This window comes from Oncorhynchus tshawytscha, linkage group LG14 (genome assembly GCF_018296145.1).
Source record: "Oncorhynchus tshawytscha isolate Ot180627B linkage group LG14, Otsh_v2.0, whole genome shotgun sequence".
Taxonomy (NCBI): Eukaryota; Metazoa; Chordata; class Actinopteri; order Salmoniformes; family Salmonidae; genus Oncorhynchus; species Oncorhynchus tshawytscha.
In genome coordinates, this window is record NC_056442.1 from 37,776,583 (window position 1) to 37,792,543 (window position 15,961).

General features: G+C 43.0%; 1 protein-coding gene across 2 annotated transcripts in view; it reads right to left on the reverse strand.

Annotated features, from left to right (window-relative positions):
* Positions 1 to 15,961, reverse strand: part of vaspb (vasodilator stimulated phosphoprotein b) — a 28,873-nt gene that overhangs the window by 12,067 nt on the left and 845 nt on the right. The gene's annotated exons all lie outside the window — the stretch shown is intronic.

A 15,961-nucleotide genomic window follows, 5' to 3' on the forward strand; every position in this document is an offset into this window, starting at 1 on the left:
AGTGTAGACATTGTTAATGTTGCAAATGACTATTATAGCTGGAAACGGCAGATTTTTTATGGAATATCTATATTAGGAGTAGAGGCCCATTATCAGCCACCATCACTCCTGTGTTCCAATGGCACGTTGTGTTAGCTAATCCAAGTTTATAATTTTAAAAGGCTAATTGATCATTAGAAAACCCTTTTGCAATTATGTTAGCACAGCTGAAAACTGTTGTACTGATTAAAGAAGCAATACAACTGGCCAACCTGTTCTTAGGGAAATGTACCAGCTAATAGAAACCTTGGCATTTCGCAGCCCCTGGTCTTTAAGAGAACGAAAACACATTTTAGAGACTACTGGAAATTCAAACCGATCTATAGGAGAGGACTGCAGTGTTATGCAAGTAGGCTTATGTGCAGTGGCACTGACAGACAAGTGTTACTGACTAGAGCCAGACATGGTGACAATGACAGACAGATAGTGAGGGCCACCCCGATACTCTGGCTCATATCAAGGTTCACACACTCCCCTAGTCACACATAAAGGAAGTCCCTGACCTTCAGACAGGCTGAGTGAGTGAGTGACAGAGTCCCTATTCCAACTACGAGAGATGAGTCTGAGGAGCGGTGTGTGTGTGTGTGTGTGTGTGTGTTGGTCGTGGTGAGTAAGTGTGTAGAATGTGCATAGAGACAGTATAAAAATTAAATAGGAGGGTCAATGCAGATAGTCTATGTAGTCATTTTATTAGCTATATAGCAGTCTTATGGCTTGGGGATAGAAGCTGTTTAGGAGCCTGTTGTTGTCAGACTTGACGCTCCGGTACCGCTTGCCGTGTGGAAGCAGAGAGAACAGTTTAAAGCTAACAACATGCTTCATGATCAAGTAATGTTAGCATATCAGTAATGTATGTTTACCTCCCCAAAACAAATATAAAAGTACAGTAATGTTATCGAACGATGTCACTCATGTTATAATATAGGCTACACAGCTAGGAAACGTTAGCTAGAAAGCTAGCTAGTTAAATAAAATAGAGTGAATAAAAAGTGCCACAGATGTCTCAAGTTGAAGGAGCGTGCAATTGGCATGCTAACTTCAGGAAACGGCTGTGCAAAGTTGCTTGATATTGGCAAGAACTGGAACACGTTGACGTACACGTTGATCCAGAGCATCCCAAACATGCTCAATGGGTGACATGTCTGGTGAGTATGGCCATGGAAGAACTGGGTCATTTTCAGCTTCCAGGAACTGTGTACAGATCCTTGAAACATGGAGCCGTGCATTATGCTGAAACATGGAGCCGTGCATTATGCTGAAACATGGAGCCGTGCATTATGCTGAAACATGGAGCCGTGCATTATGCTGAAACATGAGGTGTTGGCAGCGGATGAATTGCACGACATTGGGCCCAATTGAAGAGAAGTGGGACAGCATTCCACAGACCACAATCAATAGTCTGATCAACTCTATGTGAAGAAGACATGTCGTGCTGCATGAGGCAAATGGTGGTCACACCAGATACAGATTTTTTTTTAAATGTTAAGGTACCTGTGACCAACAGATTCCCGGTCATGTGAAAAAAAAAATTAATTGACTGATTTCCTTATATGAAGTGTAACTCAGAAACATCTTTGAAATTTTTGCATTTATATTTTTGTTCAGTATAATTTCTGAATACTTAAGTAAAACGTGCTGGCTGTAGCTGAATGCTGATGTTTAGCTGAACAATAACTATTTGGAGCTCTTAGGCTGACACTAGGTACCATATTAAAAGATACCTTAGAACAAACCAGGCTTCATTTTATTTATATCATGGAAGTCACTGAGGTAAAAGCAATTGAAATAATTTCAGATGTAACTGGCTGTTACTACAATATCAGGTAAAACCTAAAGAAAAATAAGTGAAACGTCTATACGTTTCAAAAACATTGCTATGCTATAACAATTTGTCCGGTACGAGTTGTGTCAAGGAGATAGTTGTGTTTACACTGCCCTGCACTACCTCCGGAGGTATCGGTCCAGACATGATAAGTTCACATTGCAGTACATGTAGCCAATGGTCTTTTTGCCAAAGTGGAGTCTAGTCGAGAGAGAACCAGGAAGAGCAGACTCATTTTCTTTATCAATCTCTTTTCCCCACTCCTCCTCTCCTCTATCCATCCATCCCATGATACAATCTCCCGCTTCCTGTGACACAGCTCTGTAGCCACAGCCCACCTCTTGCTCCCAGCAATGCCTAATAAGGGTTGACTCAGCCTGACTAGTGAACACACACACACACACACACACACACACACACACACACACACCCTTTCAAGTTTACACACTGATGTGCTCACTGTTGACCCAAATGATTGCTAGGTAAGGTAGGTGAAGAAAGAAGTTAATAGATGGAAAAATAAAATAAAGATGTCCCTGGCTGGGGACATAATGGTGTGAGGAAAGAGCGACGTGGATTGTGGTCAGTAAGCACAGAAACAGAGGTGCCAGCTGAACTTATCCAGCAAGTATGCCAATATTCTATTTCAAAAGGTTCTCTCACACTTGTTTTCAGTGAACGTGACCCACCCAGGTATTGAGTGGCGAGGGCTGCTGCTAACTGGGAAGGTACAGAGAAAAGGACTGGGAAACAAATGCATTTTTAATATGAGAGAAAGCATAGGCTCAGGAGGACAGAGTGAGGAGTGAATTATTGATACATCTACAGATATTGAGACTACATGTGTGTGCATACGTCAACAGAGTCCGAGAGGTTGGCAGGATGCTACATGGACACACGTTTTTCACACGTTAGCTTCTGAATGAACCATGAAAAATAAATGCCATAAACAACCTATTCCCGTGACAGTGTCCAAAAAAACACATATAATGCAGTCCGCGAAGGTTAGCTAAGAGTCTAGACTAGTAGTTAAGATCACTGTTAACTCGCGGACTAGTTCATTTAACCTGTAAGAGTGGACTGTGAGAGCCAATAGGTCACTGGCTGAACCTTAAAATAGCTCAACCAGGCAATGGTCATTTTCAGTCTTAATCTGAGGAATTTTCACATACCCTTGAAACATTAGCTGTGGCTACTGCTCATGTTAAAATCATAACCAAGTGTTCTTGCATGCAAAGGTTATGAAAATATCCTGTCTGTCAAGATGACAAATTATAGGCTCCTAGCAACCTAACTGATAACATTCTGATAATAACATTAAGATAAGTTTATGGCCTGAATACAGACAGACAACGCCTACAGGAGAACCAATAAACCAAACTCAAAGGCCAAGTTTAGCTGAGAATTAAAATAAAAAGACAGAAACTCCAAGTTAGCCAACACTGACATTTGGAGCCGGAATGGGAGCCTATAGTTTCTCAGTCAGTGAGGGGTTAACAGGAAACTGCAGCGCAAGACTGGGGCACACGCTCTAAGAAATGTCTGTATAAGGCTTTGCTCAGAGCTTGTACTGACAAGTACAGTGGCTCTCCCTCTCTGTTTACCAGGCCATCCCACCATGCTTCTCCACACTCCTTATTTCTTCCTCCCCCTCTCTTAGTCTCCACATCTGGCCCCCATCGTCCCTCTTAATCCCTCAATCCTCTTCTTCATCACTGCATTCATACTTAGGCTACCAGTTAAATCAGTCTACGTTTTTTTGGACGCAAGCCCCCTCCGCTAAACAGTTTCCCTCCACTTGTTCCACTTTGGCCTTCTATCTCTCTGTTAATCTGGCAGAAGATGTTGGACACTTATACACTACATGACCAAAAGTATGTGGACACTCGAACATCTCATTCTAAAATCATGGTCATTAATATGGAGTTGGTCCTCCCTTTGCTGCTACAACAGCCTCCACTCTTCTGGGAAGGCTTTCCAATAGATATTGGAACATTGCTGCAGGGACTTGCTTCCTTTCAGCCACAAGAGCACTAGTGAGGTTGAGCCCTGACGTTTGGTGATTAGGCCTGGCTCGCAATTGGCGTTCTAATTCATCCCAAAGGTGCTTGATGGAGTTTAGGTCAGGGCTCTGTGCAGGCCAGTCAAGTTCTTCCACACCGATCTCGACAAACCATTTCTGTATGGACCTCGCTTTGTGCATGGGGGCATTGTCATGCTGAAACAGGAAATATGCTGTAGCATAAGATTTCCCTTTACTTGAACTAAGGGGTCTAGTCCGAACAATGAAACACAGCCCTAGACCATTATTCCTCCTCCACCAAACTTTACAATTGGCACTCTGCATTCAGGCAGGTAGCGTTCTCCTGGCATCCGCCAACTACAGATTCATCCGTTGGTCTGCTCCACAGTTCATTGGCAGCGAGCTTTACACCACTCCAGCCGACACTTTAATTTGTCAAATGCGCCAAATAAAAAACAGGTGTAGACCTTGCCGTGAAATGCTTGTATGAGGCTGCTCAGCCATGGTAACCCATTTTATGAAGCTCCCAAAGAAACGGTTATTGTGCTGACATTGCTTCTAGAGGCAGAACTCAGTACTGACTGTTGCAACTAGAGGTCGACCGAATATGATTTTTCAACGGCGATACCGATTATTGGAGGACCAAAAAAAGCTGATACCGATTAAAATCGGCCAATTTATTTATTTATTTATAATAATGACAATTACAACAATACTGAATGAACACTTATTTTAACTTAATTTAATACATCAATAAAATCTATTTAGCCTCAAATAAATAATGAAACATGTTCAATTTGGTTTAAATAATGCAAAAACAAAGTGTTGGAGAAGAAAGTAAAAGTGCAATATGTGCCATGTTAAAAAAGCTAACGTTTAAGTTTCTTGCTCAGAACATGAGAACCTATGAGAGCTGGTGGTTCCTTTTAACATGAGTCTTCAATATTCCCAGGTAAGAAGTTTTAGGTTGTAGTTATTATAGGAATTATAGGACTCTCTCTCTCTATACCATTTGTATTTCATATACCTTTGACTATTGAAAGTTCTTATTGGCACTTTAGTATTGCCAGTGTAACAGTATAGCTTCTGTCCCTCTCCTCGCCTCGAACCAGGAACACATTGACAACAGCTTCCCAAAAGCATCGTTACCCATCTCTCCACAAAAGCCGCGGTTCTTGCAGAGCAAAGGGAACAAGTACTTCAAGGTCTCAGAGCGAGTGACGTCAACGATTGAAACGCTATTAGTGCGCAACCCACTAACTAGCTAGCCATTTCACATCGATTACACCAGCCTAATCGCGGGAGTTGATAGGCTTGAAGTCATAAACAGCTCAATGCTTGAAGCACGCGAAGAGCTGCTGGCAAACGCACGAAAGTGCTGTTTGAATGAATGCTTACGAGCCTGCTGCTGCCTACCACCGCTCAGTCAGACTGCTCTATCAAATAATTGACTTAATTATAACATAATAACACACAGAAATACAAGCCTTAGTTCATTAATATGGTCAAATCCGTAAACTATCATTTCGAAAACAAAACGTTTATTTTTTCAGTGAAATACGGAACCGTTCCGTATTTTATCTAATGGGTGGCATCCATAAGTCTAAATATAGCTGTTATGTCATAATTATGTACAATTCTGACAAATGAACTACGGTCTTTGTTAGGAAAAAATGGACTTCGCAATGAGCCAGGTGACCCAAACTGCTGCATATACACTGACTGCTTGCACGGAACGAAAGACAAGTGACACAATTTCCCTAGTTAAAATAAATTCCTGTTAGCAGGCAATATTAACTAAATATGCAGGTGTAAAAATATATACTTGTGTATTGATTTTAAAGAAAGGCATTGATGTTTATGGTTCTAACCAACAATGGACATTGGTGCAACGACAGTGCTTTTTTCACGAATGTGCATGTTAAATCGTCACCCATTTGTCGAAGTAGGCTGTGATTCAATGAGACATTAACAGGCACCGCATCGATTAGATGCAACGCAGGACAAGCTAGATAAACTAGTAATATCAACCACGTGTAGTTAACTTGTGATTATGTTAAGATTCATTGTTTTTTTACAAGATAAGTTTAATGCTAGCTGGCAATTTACCTTGGTTTCTTGCTGCACTCGCGTAACAGGTAGTCAGCCTGTCATGCAGGCTCCTCGTGGAGTGCAATGTAGTCGGCCACAATCGTGTCCAAAAATGCAGATTACCGATTGTTATGAAAACTTGAAAATCGGCCCTAATTAAATCGGCTATTACGATTAATCGGTCGACCTCTAGTTGCAACCAAGGCCAGATGGTTTTTACACGCTGCGCGTTTCAGCACTCTGCGGTCCCGTTTTGTGAGCTTGTGTGGACTACCACTTCTCGGCTGAGCCGTTGTTGCTCCTAGACGTTTCCATTTCACAATAGCAGCACATACAGTAGACCGGGGCAGCTCTTGCAGGGCAAAAATTGACAAACTGACTTGTTGGAAAGGTGGCATTCTATGACAGTGTCATGTTGAAAGTCAATGAGCTCTTCAGTAAGGCCATTCTACTGCCAATGTTTGTCTATGGAGATTGCATGGCTGTGTACCTGACTTTATACACCTGTTAGCAACGGATGTGGCTGAAATAGCTGAATCCACTAATTTGAAGGGGTGTCCACATACACTATCTATACAAAAGTATGTTATGTGCTTGCCATGTCCTGCCATTGTGCCTTGTGGTCATTCATGCCAGACAAACTGTCCAGTATAGCACATCACATCAACAGATCAATACAAAAATCGGTATTGCGCTATACAAATCAATAACTGTGCTCTACTCCAAAAGAATTACATGTTTCCAAAGATAAGAGTTTGAGTCGTAAATCATCAGTCATATTGAACATGACTAAAGGGAATGAATAAAAGGTATCACAGTTCAGTTTATTCAGATCTCAGGAGGACTTCGCACCTGTTGGAAATGTGAACAAATGTTATTTCACTCATAGGTCCTCTTCCCTCTCAGCCCACTTTAAAACATCTACTTTGAAGTGAGAGCTAAAACAATGAAAAGTAAAGCAACGCTAACTCCCCCTCTCAGCCTTGATAAAAATATAGACCACAGTTCCATGTTGTGGATGATGATGCAGATACCGATATCACACATTCTTAAAAGCAGAGTAGAAATAACCCGGTCCTGTCTCTCTAGGATACAGCGCACAACCTGGGACTCTCTCTAGCACCACCAGGTGAGTACACACACACAAACGACAGGGGCATAGGTGACCAACCGTGTGACCTCTTATCCAGTTTATGTACAAAAACATAAAAACAATTGCATTAGTTTTGAGGCAAAAATTGAAGTTGAAGTTACCAGTGTCATCTGACAGTATTGTCCTCAATGAACTTTCCCTCCAGCCAAGTACAGGGCTGTCAGTGACATCACAGACTCAGTGATACCTCTGGCCCAAGTGACACTGACACACAGTGGGACACAGACAGTAACTTCACTGAATAACAAGTAGTGTTAATCTCTCAAATACAAAAACACAGAGCATCCTCTTCAGCGTACAGCCTAAGTAATTTAATGCTGTTCAAATAAACAGTTGTAAAGATGGATCGCATACCTCAGCCCCTTGAAGTACAGGTATTTATAAGAGGCTAACCATATGGAGCGACTGGCTGACTACTGAAGCCCCAGACTAAAGATTGAGGAGGACCAGGGCCCCTGTGGTAATCCTTGGCCTACTGCTGATAACTTTCCTAACTCTATCCTTCTCTCCGTCTCCCTCCCTTCTGCGTGCCTGCTCCCTCACACAGGTCCTGGCATGCTGCGACACAGACTTTAGGATACTGCCTTTAGTCTCTCCCCCGTCAGCCACACATGCTGCCCATCTTTTTTTCCCCTCTCTCTCTCTCTTATGTTCGGCCTCAAACTCTTATGCACCAACTCTCTCACTTTCTCTTTCTCAGTCAAGTTCAAACCACTCAGCATTCTTTGCGTCAGCATTCTTTGTGTGCTGACTCATCGGTGCCTGAGTTTCTCCGGAATAGGTCTCTCCAACGTTGTGGAAACGTTCCCTGGCTGTCTGGGCCAGGCCTCTGACCACTTGAAAGAGGCCGAGGAGCAAAAGCAGCATTCCAGCTCCTGAAGCGCTGTGGGGGGAATTGTGACTGGCACTCACTATGCCCTTATTTGGACCATCGAATCATCGCTCTCCTCTCTGCGTTCGCTTAATTCCTTTTACATGTCGAAGCGTATCCTCTCTGAGAAGCTAAGGAGGCAGAGGAGGAGGCAAACCCCCTCGGGGAAGATCCCCCCCTTTATTACGGGGTGAGAGATGAAGAGAAACTCCTCACCCTCTCCCTATCTGTTGTCCAGACATGTAACTATGTCCACATCTCCAGAGAATATGCTATGGGTATGAAACTGCGCCCACCGTGCACAAAAGAGGGAGCGAGGAAGGATATAATCTATATTGAGTTGATAACTCACTGTTATGAAGGTCTGTGAGTGCTGCATGCCTCTGGCTTGACACTTTGCATTAGCTATATATTTCACTGAACAAAAATATAACATTTAAAGTGTTGGTTTCATGACCTGAAATAAAAGATCCCTGAAATGTTCCATACGCACAAAAAGCTTCTCAAATATTGTGGAAGTCCCTGTCAGTGAGAATTTCTCCTTTGCCAAGATAATCCATCCACCTGACAGGTGTGGTATATCAATAAGCTGATTAAACAGCATGCTAATTACACAGGTGCACCTTGTGCTGGGGACAATAAAACAGCACTCTAAAATGTCCAGTTTTGTCAAACAACACAATGCGAGAGATGTCTCAAGTTGAGGGAGCGTGCCATTGGCATGCTGACTGCAGGAATGTCCACCAAAGCTGTTGCCAGAGATGTTAATGTTAATTTCTCTACCATAAGCCGACTCCCAACATCATTTTAGAGAATTTGGCAGTACATCCAGCCCAAGACCTCCACATATGGCTTCGTCACCTGATGGATCGTCTGAGACCGGCCACCCGGACAGCTGAAGAATCGGAGGAGTATTCCTGTCTGTAATAAACCCTTTTGTTGGTAAAAAAAAAAAGATCTTTCAGATTGGCTGGGCTTGGCTCCCCAGTGGGTGGGCCTGGCCCGCAAGTGGGGTGGCAGGTAGTCTAGTGGTTAGAGAGTTGGACTAGTAGCCGAAAGGTTGCAAGATCGACTCCCCGAGCTGACAAGGTAAAAATGTGTCGTTCTGCCCCCGAACAAGGCAGTTAACCGACTGTTCCTAGGCCGTCATTGAAAATAAGAATTTGTTCTTAACTGACTTGCCTAGTTAAATAAAGATAAAATAAATAAAAAATTAAAAGTGGGTAGGACTGGCCCGCAAGTGGGTAGGACAACGCGCTCCCAGGCCCACCCATGGCTGCGCCCCTGCCCATTCATGTGAAATACATAGATTAAAGCCTAAAATGTTTTTCAATTGACTGATGTCCTTTTTTGAACTGTAACTCACTAAAATCTTTGAAATTGTTGCATGTATATTTTTGTTCAGTATAGATGCTGAGTAGTAGTAGTGGAAATTCCTTTATCACGATCCTCAAAACAGGTCAACGTTGGTCAAGACACAGGAAGTCTCATTTTTATCTTTGGTACACAATCAAATGATGTATCTATCAAATGTTGCTGTCCTACTCTTTGATGGTATGCACGGTGTCTTCAAAACGGTTCAACTTGCCTTGTGGTCACTAAAGTTAATGCATGAACATGCTGATAACTTGAAAATGAAGCAATGGATCGAGGATCAGTAAGTCTACCTTTTGAATGAGGTGGTCATTTCTACAGTTACAGCCCATTGAGACGATACATGAATTCACTACCCATTGAAAAGGTATCCAAATGACTAAAACCTAGAATTATTCAACATAGATATTATCAGACAGAGAGACCCAACTGGGAGCTCTGAAGAGGCAACCAGTCCCGCGATATCACAAAAGCTGATCGTTTCGGTAAACAAGATTAGTCGCTACGCTAATCATTCACAAAAATGTCACCCATGCAGGAAATAGTTTTTGATGCCCAATCTATTTAACCCACAGTGGCATCGCTTGAGCCTCAATATACATTTTCCAACCAAAACATAGCTTTTATCAAGTCAATGCACTCTCAGCATCCTCATATATGGCTGTAGGGGAAAGTCAGTAGACATGACAGAGAGAGTGCGATGGCTGTCACTATAAAACCGTTCTCCACAGACGCCCATTATGCCACATTATGGAGTGGCACTCTTCTGAACCTACTCTGTGTCTGTGTGTGTGCCCATTAGCAATCAGATTCAGAACAACAGTGAATCACTAGACATTAATATTTGCCTAGGGAGGAAGAGAGAGTTATGAATGGAGAGATAGAGAAGAGGAGGAAGGAGAAAAGGCAGCCGTTGCTGACCATGCATTAAATCATTACAGCATGGCTACTGCAACAAGACCCAGCCTGTCTCAGCCATGGCCAGCAACCACTTTTAGAGTATCCAACATAGAGATCCTATTAAATGACTATTCTAGGTCCTAATTCTATGGTATCCAATGCCTAGTGGTTAGTCGCTCACCTACAGCTCCACAGTGACGGTGCAATTTGTACCCTGTGTAGCTATGCTGATGCCCTGGGCTTGTTGGGACAAAGCCAACCAAGGCCTGGAGCTGCCCAGGGAACCAGAAGGAGAATATGATGACCGTTGTTCCAGAGACAACAGTGGCTCTGTGAAAGCACAGTTTCCTCCTGAGCTGCAGCACTACATGGGATATAAAAGGAGAAACTGGGAGTGTTGGGAATGAGGGGTATGGGTGATTGGAAAGATACTAGCTAGGGTGGAAGGAAGGAACTTAAATGGTAAATATGGGAGTGTCAGGCTGAATCCCAAATCACCCCTTACCCTCGACCCTCCATTTGCTCATTCACGCGCGCCTCCACTATATGCACAAGTGTCCCAAACCTGAGGGAGTAGCGGCTAATTAGACCCTCCGTTAGCCACTAGGACCGAGCCAGCAAGGATGCAGGCTCCAGAGCTAAGTGCTATCCCAACACACTGCGATATGTTTGGCGTTTGCGCAATTTCATAGAATTGAGAGGTGTACCTAATTATATGACGCGTGCGTTTGATTCACCGTCAGTGTACCATGCTATAGGAGGTTGTAGAGGATTCTTTTGTCAGTGGCAATGAACAAAGCCCTATTGTTGCTTCCGGTTTACCATGCCCTAACCACCATTTTACAGACGCCTAGACTGTATACGTTTGAGTAACACCTCTGAACAAGAAGGGGAGATATTGTAATCTAGATGCTTAGTAATAGAACCCACAACAACCACCAAGGAAACTGGATTTGGCACTATTGAGACAATAGAAGGTTTTGTACATTGTGCACTGCTTCTAATCCCAAGGCAGGCCCCCACATAAAGGCCTATTTATTTGCCCTAGAACAAGGAGCACCGATGGGGGTAAATTGTTATGGGGCAGTGGTGATCAGGTGTTGACATAAAAGGCCAGTAGCGTTAAATGGAAGAGCTTGTGATAATGCATGGCACAGATTGCTCGGCCACAGCGACATTCAGTGTTAATGTATAAATGATGCGCAAATAATTTTTTGGTGAATACTAATCACACACATCTCATTATGGTGAGGGAGAATCCCAATGATTTTTGTACAGGGAACCCACCTGAATGTACTTCCATGAACAAAGGAATTATGGAAATAGCTTACATTAAAATCACCATACTGACATTCACCAAATGATTAGTGATGACAAATACACAACGACATTGTGCCATACAATTCTTAACTACATGATTAAGGCAATGAATGTTACTAATGACTGTGTCAAACAGAGACAAAGTTAGACAAACACCTAAACATCAGGCATAATAGCTCCTGACTCTTCAACCAGGGGTCACAGGGTCAAAATATCACTGATGATGGTAGAGGGGGACGGGAGGGTAGCAAGTGGAATACCCTCCCTGTGAGTCTACACTTGCCACCGGCTTCCAGTCAGGCCTCTCCATAGCCCTTCCAGTCAGGCCTCTCCATAGCCCCTCCAGTCAGGCCTCTCCATAGCCCTTCCAGTCAGGCCTCTCCATAGCCCCTCCAGTCAGGCCTCTCCATAGCCCCCCTCAGTCAGGCCCTTCCATAGCCCTTCCAGTCAGGCCTCTCCATAGCCCTTCCAGTCAGGCCTCTCCATAGCCCTTTCAGTCAGGCCTCTCCATAGCCCTTCCAGTCAGGCCTCTCCATAGCCCTTCCAGTCAGGCCTCTCCATAGCCCTTCCAGTCAGGCCTCCATAGCTCATTTCAATACAGTCAGGCAGACAAAGAATGATGTGAGAGAAATAAAAGGAGACTGTAGGTGAGTCAGAAATCAGTGTTCTTTCTTTTAAGTAGATCAATATTACATGTGCTCAGCATGGAGAGTGAAAGGGGAACATTTTAAAAACTGATGAGAGCAGCCTTTTATTACTCTAAACACACAAGGCGCCAGGTAGCCTAGCGGTTATGAGAGTTGGGCCAGTAATCGAGCAAGACATTTAACCCTAATTGCTCCTGTAAGTCGCTCTGGAGAAGAGTGTCTGCTAAATGACTAAAATGTTGAAGAAAAAAAATAGTTTTTTTTGCTCAGTGTGGAGAGAGTGAAAGGGGAAAATGTCAAACTGGTGAGAGCTGTTGCTTGTAGACATACAGTATATTTTTTACCTTTATTTAACTAGGCATGTCAGTTAAGAACAAATTCTTACTTTCACTAACAGCCTAGAAACAGCTGGTTAACTGCCTTGTTCAGGGGCAGAATGACAGATTTTTACCTTGTCAGCTCGGGGATTTGATCTTGCAACCTTTCGGTTACTAGTCCAACACTCTAACCACGAGGCCACCTGCCAGCCCAGTGTAGTATATCCTGTTGCCTAGTCACTTAAAGCCAACACTGCCTTTGGCCGCCTTTCCTTCTAGTTCTCTGCTGCCAATGACTGGAACGAATTGCAAAAATCATTGAAGCTGGAGTCATATCTCTCTCTCTAACTTTAAGCATCAGCTGTCAGAGCAGCTTACTGATCACTGTACCTGTAAATATCACACCCAACTACCTCATCCCCATATTGTTACTTATCATCTTGCTATTTTGCACCCAAGTATCTCTACTTGCACATCATCATCTGCACATCTATCACTCTGGTGTTAATGCTAAATTGTAATTATTTCACCTCCATGGCCTATTTATTTTTTAATTTTACCTTTATTTAACCAGGAAAGTCAGTTAAGAACACATTCTTATTTTCAATGACTGCCTGGGAACAGTGGGTTAACTGCCTGTTCAGGGGCAGAACGACAGATTTGTACCTTGTCAGCTCAGGGGTTTGAACTCACAACCTTCCGGTTACTAGTCCAACGCTCTAACCACTAGGCTACCCTTGCCTTACCTCCCTACATTTGCACACACTGTACATATATGTTTCTATTGTGTTATTGACTGTACGTTTGTTTGTGTAACTCTGTTGTTTTTGTCGCACTGCTTTGCTTTATCTTGGCCAGGTTGTAGTTGTACATGAGAACTTGTTCTCAACTGGCCTACTTGGTTTAAGGTGAAATAAATAAATAAACCCCTGCCAATTGATATTGTAATGGTACTCCTTGTATATAGCCTCAAGATTGTGTTTTCTATTCTTCTTTAACTCTGCGTCATTGGGAAAGAGCTTGTACCTTACATGACCAAAGGTATGTGGACACCTGCTCACTGAACATCACATTCCAAAATCATGGGCATTAATATGGAGTTGGTCCTCCCTTTGCATGCAACAAGAGCCTCCACTCTATTGGGAAGGCTTTCCACTAGATGTTGGAACATTGCTGCGGGGACTTGCTTCCATTCAGCCACAAGAGCATTAGTGAGTGTCTCGCAGTCTGCGTTCCAATTCATCCCAAAGGAGTTCGATGGGGTTGAGGTCAGGGCTCTGTGCAGGCCAATCAAGTTCTTCCACAAAGATCTCGACAAACCATTTCTGTATGGACCTCACTTTTTACACGTTATGCGCTTCAGCACTCTGTGGTCCCGTTCTGTGAGCTTGTGTGGACTACTACTTCTCGGTTGAGCCATTGTTGCTCCTAGATGTTTCCATTTCACAATAACAGCACTTACAGTTGACCGGGGCATCTTTAGCAGGGCAGAAATTGACAAACTGACTTGTTGGAAAGGTAGCATCCTATGACGGTGCCACGTTGAACGTCACTGAGCTCTTCAGTAAGGCCATTCTACTGCCAATATTTGTCTCTGGAGATTGCATGGCTGTGTGCTCAATCTTATACACCTGTCAGCAACGGTTGTGGCTGAAATAGCCAAATCCACTCATTTGAAGACGTGTCCATATATTTGTGTATATATGGTGTAACCGTGTTGGGCTTAACTCAAATGGAAGGCAGTCAATTCAGGAAGTGATTTGAATTTTTGAAATAAAAAGTTTGACTTCTCAAGAAACTGAAAAGTACATTGAAAACTAATTCCCTTTTTTTTGATTGTTGAATTGTAATTTCTGTTTACTTCCAAAATTGACTGTCTTCAATTCAAATTGACTCCAACCATGGTAAGTAAGCATTTCACCATAACATCTAACTACACCTGTTGTATTTGGCACATGTGACATAAAATTTGATTTGGTAGATCAAATGTGGCATGTTTCACAACCACCTTACACTTGAAGGGTGTCCTGTGTAGGTCTACTGTATGCTAGCCCAGCCCAAGGGGGAGTCAGTTAGTACCAGACACCTGGAGCGAGTCACAGCAGGCGTCACTTTGATAACAATGAATCCTCCAGCTGCCATTAATGAAGACTGATTTATTTCCTGTGTGTCAGTGTGCATACAGTCAGAGAGAAACATGGAGGAAACTGGCCAGAAAGGCTCAGCTGATTATGTTTCTAGGGAGAATGTATGCAAAGCCAGGGTGGACAGAGAACATGTAACAAACTGCCTTGGATGTATTGACTGAGGTTTCTATGTATTAGATTTGGGTCAGCTCAGGATCTAGGGCTAGGCCTACCTATATTGGGAGAAACCATGGAACATTTAACCAGTTGGCTGCATTTCTGTATCAACATTCAAATACGGTAGATTATGCTAGAGGACAATGAACTTGATGTGACCGACAACATTACATTCCTCACCCCATTATGTAAGCAAGGTAAATGACATGACCTCTTTAGGTGGGGCCGGAGCCCATTCATTTAGGCTTAGAGGTCAGTGTTGGTTTTAACAAAGTAAACCAAAGTGATCAGCAACAGGTTAAAAACAATACAAGGCCTTACTTGCCCAACTAGGTTTAACAAAAGCAGTGAGAGATTCAAGATTGGTTAAAGATAAAGAACTTGTTGCACAGGTTATGGAAACACTACAAATATACATTGTGGATAGAGTAAGAGTATACAAATGTACATATGCCCAGGTCATATGCGAGGGGCCATTGTGTTTGAATAAAACCCTTTTTTTTTAAACATTCCAGAAAAGCCTAACCAGTGTCTGCTTCAAAGCATGTAATTGCCAACTGCACAAGCTTCAACAGGATGTGGAATTTGTAGACTGGAGTGTTCCATGCTCGGTGCAATTTGGTTCCGTGTACAACCCTGGTTGGCCAACTACCAGAGGGAAAAAAATAGAGACCTTGCATGGATACGTGGTGTTATACGGCAAGCCAGCTGACCAGACAGCTCCATGCCTAGCTTACACAGAGTGCTCAACCACAGGGCACCATTACAGATAGCAGCGTCCCATTATCCAAATATGCCACAATAAATCTTGATTCCATGATAAACCTAAATCACTATGGGACACAAATTGCCATTCAAGTAAAGTACAAATGACCCGCTCTAATGCCCTCTGGGCCTAATGTACTGGAATTAGGCCACTTGACAATATGTTCAACTATGACAGAGCAACAGGCGACTACTGTATGACAAGGGGACAGAGTCATATACATTTTTGACTGACACCAGACAGACGCAGCGCTATAGCTTGCACTTATCTGATTATTCTCTCACTCAGCCCCGTTCCAAAATTCAACTGGGCTACAAAGTGAAACATTGTATTAG